Source organism: Haliotis asinina, chromosome 6, assembly GCF_037392515.1.
Source record: "Haliotis asinina isolate JCU_RB_2024 chromosome 6, JCU_Hal_asi_v2, whole genome shotgun sequence".
Lineage (NCBI taxonomy): Eukaryota > Metazoa > Mollusca > Gastropoda > Lepetellida > Haliotidae > Haliotis > Haliotis asinina.
The window spans coordinates 57,032,836-57,043,679 of record NC_090285.1 but is presented as its reverse complement, the minus strand read 5'-3'; the positions used below and the strand labels follow the sequence as shown (position 1 = coordinate 57,043,679).

The following is a 10,844-nucleotide window of genomic DNA, read 5'->3' as shown; positions in this document are numbered from 1 at the left end:
AAGGTAATTTCTTTTGCCCAAGCTGGGTATCAATGCAAGCGTCTCCCACCTGCAAAAATTGCCTTCTGTCATGTGTGCTAGTCCCTCTCTTCATGACATTTGTGAGGGAACAAAAATGAACACGATTGCACAAAAGTATAACATGCAAAAAGAACTGGAGAATCCGGGTATCGATCCCGGTACCTCTCGCATGCTAAGCGAGCGCTCTACCATTTGAGCTAATTCCCCTGACGATCTACAAAGTGTGTCTTCATTAACTGTATTCTTGACAATCAGATTAACCCGTTTGGCGGCATGATAACCGACCGTTATTGTCATGATGGTAACAGACGCGCTGCTTCAGCTTTGTGAAAACATGCTTTCAGGTTGAGGAGTCAGTGTAGGTGTGTGTGCGCGTAGAAACTGAAGTGTTTAGAACCTGACCGAGTCCAGTGAATGCACTGTCTATGTGTGAGCCCCAAACAAAGGTAATTTCTTTTGCCCAAGCTGGGTATCAATGCAAGCGTCTCCCACCTGCAAAAATTGCCTTCTGTCATGTGTGCTAGTCCCTCTCTTCATGACATTTGTGAGGGAACAAAAATGAACACGATTGCACAAAAGTATAACATGCAAAAAGAACTGGAGAATCCGGGTATCGATCCCGGTACCTCTCGCATGCTGAGCGAGCGCTCTACCATTTGAGCTAATTCCCCTGACGATCTACAAAGTGTGTCTTCATTAACTGTATTCTTGACAATCAGATTAACCCGTTTGGCGTTATGATAACCGACCATTATTGTCATGATGGTAACAGATGCGCTGCTTCAGCTTTGTGAAAACATGCTTTCAGGTTGAGGAGTCAGTGTAGGTGTGTGTGTGCGTAGAAATTGAAGTGTTTAGAACCTGACCGAGTCGAGTGAATGCACTGTCTATATGTGAGCCCCAAACAAAGGTAATTTCTTTTGCCCAAGCTGGGTATCAATGCAAGCGTCTCCCACCTGCAAAAATTGCCTTCTGTCATGTGTGCTAGTCCCTCTCTTCATGACATTTGTGAGGGAACAAAAATGAACACGATTGCACAAAAGTATAACATGCAAAAAGAACTGGAGAATCCGGGTATCGATCCCGGTACCTCTCGCATGCTAAGCGAGCGCTCTACCATTTGAGCTAATTCCCCTGACGATCTACAAAGTGTGTCTTCATTAACTGTATTCTTGACAATCAGATTAACCCGTTTGGCGGCATGATAACCGACCGTTATTGTCATGATGGTAACAGACGCGCTGCTTCAGCTTTGTGAAAACATGCTTTCAGGTTGAGGAGTCAGTGTAGGTGTGTGTGTGCGTAGAAACTGAAGTGTTTAGAGCCTGACCGAGTCCAGTGAATGCACTGTCTATATGTGAGCCCCAAACAAAGGTAATTTCTTTTGCCCAAGCTGGGTATCAATGCAAGCGTCTCCCACCTGCAAAAATTGCCTTCTGTCATGTGTGCTAGTCCCTCTCTTCATGACATTTGTGAGGGAACAAAAATGAACACGATTGCACAAAAGTATAACATGCAAAAAGAACTGGAGAATCCGGGTATCGATCCCGGTACCTCTCGCATGCTAAGCGAGCGCTCTACCATTTGAGCTAATTCCCCTGACGATCTACAAAGTGTGTCTTCATTAACTGTATTCTTGACAATCAGATTAACCCGTTTGGCGCCATGATAACCGACCGTTATTGTCATGATGGTAACAGACGCGCTGCTTCAGCTTTGTGAAAATATGCTTTCAGGTTGAGGAGTCAGTGTAGGTGTGTGTGCGCGTAGAAACTGAAGTGTTTAGAACCTGACCGAGTCCAGTGAATGCACTGTCTATATGTGAGCCCCAAACAAAGGTAATTTCTTTTGCCCAAGCTGGGTATCAATGCAAGCGTCTCCCACCTGCAAAAATTGCCTTCTGTCATGTGTGCTAGTCCCTCTCTTCATGACATTTGTGAGGGAACAAAAATGAACACGATTGCACAAAAGTATAACATGCAAAAAGAACTGGAGAATCCGGGTATCGATCCCGGTACCTCTCGCATGCTAAGCGAGCGCTCTACCATTTGAGCTAATTCCCCTGACGATCTACAAAGTGTGTCTTCATTAACTGTATTCTTGACAATCAGATTAACCCGTTTGGCGGCATGATAACCGACCGTTATTGTCATGATGGTAACAGACGCGCTGCTTCAGCTTCGTGAAAACATGCTTTCAGGTTGAGGAGTCAGTGTAGGTGTGTGTGCGCGTAGAAACTGAAGTGTTTAGAACCTGACCGAGTCGAGTGAATGCACTGTCTATATGTGAGCCCCAAACAAAGGTAATTTCTTTTGCCCAAGCTGGGTATCAATGCAAGCGTCTCCCACCTGCAAAAATTGCCTTCTGTCATGTGTGCTAGTCCCTCTCTTCATGACATTTGTGAGGGAACAAAAATGAACACGATTGCACAAAAGTATAACATGCAAAAAGAACTGGAGAATCCGGGTATCGATCCCGGTACCTCTCGCATGCTAAGCGAGCGCTCTACCATTTGAGCTAATTCCCCTGACGATCTACAAAGTGTGTCTTCATTAACTGTATTCTTGACAATCAGATTAACCCGTTTGGCGCTATGATAACCGACCGTTATTGTCATGATGGTAACAGACGCGCTGCTTCAGCTTTGTGAAAACATGCTTTCAGGTTGAGGAGTCAGTGTAGGTGTGTGTGCGCGTAGAAACTGAAGTGTTTAGAACCTGACCGAGTCCAGTGAATGCACTGTCTATATGTGAGCCCCAAACAAAGGTAATTTCTTTTGCCCAAGCTGGGTATCAATGCAAGCGTCTCCCACCTGCAAAAATTGCCTTCTGTCATGTGTGCTAGTCCCTCTCTTCATGACATTTGTGAGGGAACAAAAATGAACACGATTGCACAAAAGTATAACATGCAAAAAGAACTGGAGAATCCGGGTATCGATCCCGGTACCTCTCGCATGCTAAGCGAGCGCTCTACCATTTGAGCTAATTCCCCTGACGATCTACAAAGTGTGTCTTCATTAACTGTATTCTTGACAATCAGATTAACCCGTTTGGCGGCATGATAACCGACCGTTATTGTCATGATGGTAACAGACGCGCTGCTTCAGCTTTGTGAAAACATGCTTTCAGGTTGAGGAGTCAGTGTAGGTGTGTGTGCGCGTAGAAACTGAAGTGTTTAGAACCTGACCGAGTCCAGTGAATGCACTGTCTATATGTGAGCCCCAAACAAAGGTAATTTCTTTTGCCCAAGCTGGGTATCAATGCAAGCGTCTCCCACCTGCAAAAATTGCCTTCTGTCATGTGTGCTAGTCCCTCTCTTCATGACATTTGTGAGGGAACAAAAATGAACACGATTGCACAAAAGTATAACATGCAAAAAGAACTGGAGAATCCGGGTATCGATCCCGGTACCTCTCGCATGCTAAGCGAGCGCTCTACCATTTGAGCTAATTCCCCTGACGATCTACAAAGTGTGTCTTCATTAACTGTATTCTTGACAATCAGATTAACCCGTTTGGCGGCATGATAACCGACCGTTATTGTCATGATGGTAACAGACGCGCTGCTTCAGCTTTGTGAAAACATGCTTTCAGGTTGAGGAGTCAGTGTAGGTGTGTGTGCGCGTAGAAACTGAAGTGTTTAGAACCTGACCGAGTCCAGTGAATGCACTGTCTATGTGTGAGCCCCAAACAAAGGTAATTTCTTTTGCCCAAGCTGGGTATCAATGCAAGCGTCTCCCACCTGCAAAAATTGCCTTCTGTCATGTGTGCTAGTCCCTCTCTTCATGACATTTGTGAGGGAACAAAAATGAACACGATTGCACAAAAGTATAACATGCAAAAAGAACTGGAGAATCCGGGTATCGATCCCGGTACCTCTCGCATGCTGAGCGAGCGCTCTACCATTTGAGCTAATTCCCCTGACGATCTACAATGTGTGTCTTCATTAACTGTATTCTTGACAATCAGATTAACCCGTTTGGCGCTATGATAACCGACCGTTATTGTCATGATGGTAACAGATGCCCTGCTTCAGCTTTGTGAAAACATGCTTTCAGGTTGAGGAGTCAGTGTAGGTGTGTGTGCGCGTAGAAATTGAAGTGTTTAGAACCTGACCGAGTCCAGTGAATGCACTGTCTATATGTGAGCCCCAAACAAAGGTAATTTCTTTTGCCCAAGCTGGGTATCAATGCAAGCGTCTCCCACCTGCAAAAATTGCCTTCTGTCATGTGTGCTAGTCCCTCTCTTCATGACATTTGTGAGGGAACAAAAATGAACACGATTGCACAAAAGTATAACATGCAAAAAGAACTGGAGAATCCGGGTATCGATCCCGGTACCTCTCGCATGCTAAGCGAGCGCTCTACCATTTGAGCTAATTCCCCTGACGATCTACAAAGTGTGTCTTCATTAACTGTATTCTTGACAATCAGATTAACCCGTTTGGCGGCATGATAACCGACCGTTATTGTCATGATGGTAACAGACGCGCTGCTTCAGCTTTGTGAAAACATGCTTTCAGGTTGAGGAGTCAGTGTAGGTGTGTGTGTGCGTAGAAACTGAAGTGTTTAGAACCTGACCGAGTCCAGTGAATGCACTGTCTATATGTGAGCCCCAAACAAAGGTAATTTCTTTTGCCCAAGCTGGGTATCAATGCAAGCGTCTCCCACCTGCAAAAATTGCCTTCTGTCATGTGTGCTAGTCCCTCTCTTCATGACATTTGTGAGGGAACAAAAATGAACACGATTGCACAAAAGTATAACATGCAAAAAGAACTGGAGAATCCGGGTATCGATCCCGGTACCTCTCGCATGCTAAGCGAGCGCTCTACCATTTGAGCTAATTCCCCTGACGATCTACAAAGTGTGTCTTCATTAACTGTATTCTTGACAATCAGATTAACCCGTTTGGCGCCATGATAACCGACCGTTATTGTCATGATGGTAACAGACGCGCTGCTTCAGCTTTGTGAAAACATGCTTTCAGGTTGAGGAGTCAGTGTAGGTGTGTGTGCGCGTAGAAACTGAAGTGTTTAGAACCTGACCGAGTCCAGTGAATGCACTGTCTATATGTGAGCCCCAAACAAAGGTAATTTCTTTTGCCCAAGCTGGGTATCAATGCAAGCGTCTCCCACCTGCAAAAATTGCCTTCTCTCATGTGTGCTAGTCCCTCTCTTCATGACATTTGTGAGGGAACAAAAATAACCACGATTGCACAAAAGTATAACATGCAAAATGAACTGGAGAATCCGGGTATCGATCCCGGTACCTCTCGCATGCTAAGCGAGCGCTCTACCATTTGAGCTAATTCCCCTGACGATCTACAAAGTGTGTCTTCATTAACTGTATTCTTGACAATCAGATTAACCCGTTTGGCGCTATGATAACCGACCGTTATTGTCATGATGGTAACAGATGTCCTGCTTCAGCTTTGTGAAAACATGCTTTCAGGTTGAGGAGTCAGTGTAGGTGTGTGTGCGCGTAGAAATTGAAGTGTTTAGAACCTGACCGAGTCCAGTGAATGCACTGTCTATATGTGAGCCCCAAACAAAGGTAATTTCTTTTGCCCAAGCTGGGTATCAATGCTAGCGTCTCCCACCTGCAAAAATTGCCTTCTCTCATGTGTGCTAGTCCCTCTCTTCATGACATTTGTGAGGGAACAAAAATGAACACGATTGCACAAAAGTATAACATGCAAAAAGAACTGGAGAATCCGGGTATCGATCCCGGTACCTCTCGCATGCTAAGCGAGCGCTCTACCATTTGAGCTAATTCCCCTGACGATCTACAAAGTGTGTCTTCATTAACTGTATTCTTGACAATCAGATTAACCCGTTTGGCGGCATGATAACCGACCGTTATTGTCATGATGGTAACAGATGCGCTGCTTCAGCTTTGTGAAAACATGCTTTCAGGTTGAGGAGTCAGTGTAGGTGTGTGTGTGCGTAGAAATTGAAGTGTTTAGAACCTGACCGAGTCCAGTCAATGCATTGTCTATATGTGAGCCCCAAACAAAGGTAATTTCTTTTGCCCAAGCTGGGTATCAATGCAAGCGTCTCCCACCTGCAAAAATTGCCTTCTGTCATGTGTGCTAGTCCCTCTCTTCATGACATTTGTGAGGGAACAAAAATGAACACGATTGCACAAAAGTATAACATGCAAAAAGAACTGGAGAATCCGGGTATCGATCCCGGTACCTCTCGCATGCTAAGCGAGCGCTCTACCATTTGAGCTAATTCCCCTGACGATCTACAAAGTGTGTCTTCATTAACTGTATTCTTGACAATCAGATTAACCCGTTTGGCGCTATGATAACCGACCGTTATTGTCATGATGGTAACAGACGCGCTGCTTCAGCTTTGTGAAAACATGCTTTCAGGTTGAGGAGTCAGTGTAGGTGTGTGTGCGCGTAGAAACTGAAGTGTTTAGAACCTGACCGAGTCCAGTGAATGCACTGTCTATATGTGAGCCCCAAACAAAGGTAATTTCTTTTGCCCAAGCTGGGTATCAATGCAAGCGTCTCCCACCTGCAAAAATTGCCTTCTGTCATGTGTGCTAGTCCCTCTCTTCATGACATTTGTGAGGGAACAAAAATAACCACGATTGCACAAAAGTATAACATGCAAAATGAACTGGAGAATCCGGGTATCGATCCCGGTACCTCTCGCATGGTAAGCGAGCGCTCTACCATTTGAGCTAATTCCCCTGACGATCTACAAAGTGTGTCTTCATTAACTGTATTCTTGACAATCAGATTAACCCGTTTGGCGCTATGATAACCGACCGTTATTGTCATGATGGTAACAGATGTCCTGCTTCAGCTTTGTGAAAACATGCTTTCAGGTTGAGGAGTCAGTGTAGGTGTGTGTGCGCGTAGAAATTGAAGTGTTTAGAACCTGACCGAGTCCAGTGAATGCACTGTCTATATGTGAGCCCCAAACAAAGGTAATTTCTTTTGCCCAAGCTGGGTATCAATGCTAGCGTCTCCCACCTGCAAAAATTGCCTTCTCTCATGTGTGCTAGTCCCTCTCTTCATGACATTTGTGAGGGAACAAAAATGAACACGATTGCACAAAAGTATAACATGCAAAAAGAACTGGAGAATCCGGGTATCGATCCCGGTACCTCTCGCATGCTAAGCGAGCGCTCTACCATTTGAGCTAATTCCCCTGACGATCTACAAAGTGTGTCTTCATTAACTGTATTCTTGACAATCAGATTAACCCGTTTGGCGGCATGATAACCGACCGTTATTGTCATGATGGTAACAGATGCGCTGCTTCAGCTTTGTGAAAACATGCTTTCAGGTTGAGGAGTCAGTGTAGGTGTGTGTGTGCGTAGAAATTGAAGTGTTTAGAACCTGACCGAGTCCAGTCAATGCACTGTCTATATGTGAGCCCCAAACAAAGGTAATTTCTTTTGCCCAAGCTGGGTATCAATGCAAGCGTCTCCCACCTGCAAAAATTGCCTTCTCTCATGTGTGCTAGTCCCTCTCTTCATGACATTTGTGAGGGAACAAAAATGAACACGATTGCACAAAAGTATAACATGCAAAAAGAACTGGAGAATCCGGGTATCGATCCCGGTACCTCTCGCATGCTAAGCGAGCGCTCTACCATTTGAGCTAATTCCCCTGACGATCTACAAAGTGTGTCTTCATTAACTGTATTCTTGACAATCAGATTAACCCGTTTGGCGGCATGATAACCGACCGTTATTGTCATGATGGTAACAGATGCGCTGCTTCAGCTTTGTGAAAACATGCTTTCAGGTTGAGGAGTCAGTGTAGGTGTGTGTGTGCGTAGAAATTGAAGTGTTTAGAACCTGACCGAGTCCAGTCAATGCACTGTCTATATGTGAGCCCCAAACAAAGGTAATTTCTTTTGCCCAAGCTGGGTATCAATGCAAGCGTCTCCCACCTGCAAAAATTGCCTTCTCTCATGTGTGCTAGTCCCTCTCTTCATGACATTTGTGAGGGAACAAAAATGAACACGATTGCACAAAAGTATAACATGCAAAAGGAACTGGAGAATCCGGGTATCGATCCCGGTACCTCTCGCATGCTAAGCGAGCGCTCTACCATTTGAGCTAATTCCCCTGACGATCTACAAAGTGTGTCTTCATTAACTGTGTTCTTGACAATCAGATTAACCCGTTTGGCGCCATGATAACCGACCGTTATTGTCATGATGGTAACAGATGCGCTGCTTCAGCTTTGTGAAAACATGCTTTCAGGTTGAGGAGTCAGTGTAGGTGTGTGTGTGCGTAGAAACTGAAGTGTTTAGAACCTGACCGAGTCGAGTGAATGCACTGTCTATATGTGAGCCCCAAACAAAGGTAATTTCTTTTGCCCAAGCTGGGTATCAATGCAAGCGTCTCCCACCTGCAAAAATTGCCTTCTCTCATGTGTGCTAGTCCCTCTCTTCATGACATTTGTGAGGGAACAAAAATAAACACGATTGCACAAAAGTATAACATGCAAAAAGAACTGGAGAATCCGGGTATCGATCCCGGTACCTCTCGCATGCTAAGCGAGCGCTCTACCATTTGAGCTAATTCCCCTGACGATCTACAAAGTGTGTCTTCATTAACTGTATTCTTGACAATCAGATTAACCCGTTTGGCGGCATGATAACCGACCGTTATTGTCATGATGGTAACAGATGCGCTGCTTCAGCTTTGTGAAAACATGCTTTCAGGTTGAGGAGTCAGTGTAGGTGTGTGTGCGCGTAGAAATTGAAGTGTTTAGAACCTGACCGAGTCCAGTGAATGCACTGTCTATATGTGAGCCCCAAACAAAGGTAATTTCTTTTGCCCAAGCTGGGTATCAATGCAAGCGTCTCCCACCTGCAAAAATTGCCTTCTGTCATGTGTGCTAGTCCCTCTCTTCATGACATTTGTGAGGGAACAAAAATGAACACGATTGCACAAAAGTATAACATGCAAAAGGAACTGGAGAATCCGGGTATCGATCCCGGTACCTCTTGCATGCTAAGCGAGCGCTCTACCATTTGAGCTAATTCCCCTGACGATCTACAAAGTGTGTCTTCATTAACTGTATTCTTGACAATCAGATTAACCCGTTTGGCGCTATGATAACCGACCGTTATTGTCATGATGGTAACAGATGCGCTGCTTCAGCTTTGTGAAAACATGCTTTCAGGTTGAGGAGTCAGTGTAGGTGTGTGTGTGCGTAGAAATTGAAGTGTTTAGAACCTGACCGAGTCGAGTGAATGCACTGTCTATATGTGAGCCCCAAACAAAGGTAATTTCTTTTGCCCAAGCTGGGTATCAATGCAAGCGTCTCCCACCTGCAAAAATTGCCTTCTGTCATGTGTGCTAGTCCCTCTCTTCATGACATTTGTGAGGGAACAAAAATGAACACGATTGCACAAAAGTATAACATGCAAAAAGAACTGGAGAATCCGGGTATCGATCCCGGTACCTCTCGCATGCTAAGCGAGCGCTCTACCATTTGAGCTAATTCCCCTGACGATTTACAACGTGTGTCTTCATTAACTGTATTCTTGACAATCAGATTAACCCGTTTGGCGGCATGATAACCGACCGTTATTGTCATGATGGTAACAGATGCGCTGCATCAGCTTTGTGAAAACATGCTTTCAGGTTGAGGAGTCAGTGTAGGTGTGTGTGCGCGTAGAAATTGAAGTGTTTAGAACCTGACCGAGTCCAGTGAATGCACTGTCTATATGTGAGCCCCAAACAAAGGTAATTTCTTTTGCCCAAGCTGGGTATCAATGCAAGCGTCTCCCACCTGCAAAAATTGCCTTCTCTCATGTGTGCTAGTCCCTCTCTTCATGACATTTGTGAGGGAACAAAAATGAACACGATTGCACAAAAGTATAACATGCAAAAAGAACTGGAGAATCCGGGTATCGATCCCGGTACCTCTCGCATGCTAAGCGAGCGCTCTACCATTTGAGCTAATTCCCCTGACGATCTACAAAGTGTGTCTTCATTAACTGTATTCTTGACAATCAGATTAACCCGTTTGGCGCCATGATAACCGACCGTTATTGTCATGATGGTAACAGATGCGCTGCTTCAGCTTTGTGAAAACATGCTTTCAGGTTGAGGAGTCAGTGTAGGTGTGTGTGCGCGTAGAAATTGAAGTGTTTAGAACCTGACCGAGTCCAGTCAATGCACTGTCTATATGTGAGCCCCAAACAAAGGTAATTTCTTTTGCCCAAGCTGGGTAGCAATGCTAGCGTCTCCCACCTGCAAAAATTGCCTTCTCTCATGTGTGCTAGTCCCTCTCTTCATGACATTTGTGAGGGAACAAAAATGAACACGATTGCACAAAAGTATAACATGCAAAAAGAACTGGAGAATCCGGGTATCGATCCCGGTACCTCTCGCATGCTAAGCGAGCGCTCTACCATTTGAGCTAATTCCCCTGACGATCTACAAAGTGTGTCTTCATTAACTGTATTCTTGACAATCAGATTAACCCGTTTGGCGGCATGATAACCGACCGTGACTGTCATGATGGTAACAGATGCGCTGCTTCAGCTTTGTGAAAACATGCTTTCAGGTTGAGGAGTCAGTGTAGGTGTGTGTGCGCGTAGAAATTGAAGTGTTTAGAACCTGACCGAGTCCAGTGAATGCACTGTCTATATGTGAGCCCCAAACAAAGGTAATTTCTTTTACCCAAGCTGGGTATCAATGCAAGCGTCTCCCACTTGCAAAAATTGCCTTCTCTCATGTGTGCTAGTCCCTCTCTTCATGACATTTGTGAGGGAACAAAAATGAACACGATTGCACAAAAGTATAACATGCAAAAAGAACTGGAGAATCCGGGTATC

At 44.9% G+C, this 10,844-nt stretch overlaps 1 non-coding gene across 1 annotated transcript; it reads right to left on the bottom strand.

Moving 5' to 3' along the window:
• Positions 1–6,651: 6,651 nt before the first annotated feature.
• Positions 6,652–6,724, bottom strand: Trnag-acc (transfer RNA glycine (anticodon ACC)). Its single transcript has one exon. It is a non-coding gene; the product is annotated as a tRNA-Gly (tRNA).
• Positions 6,725–10,844: the final 4,120 nt, after the last annotated feature.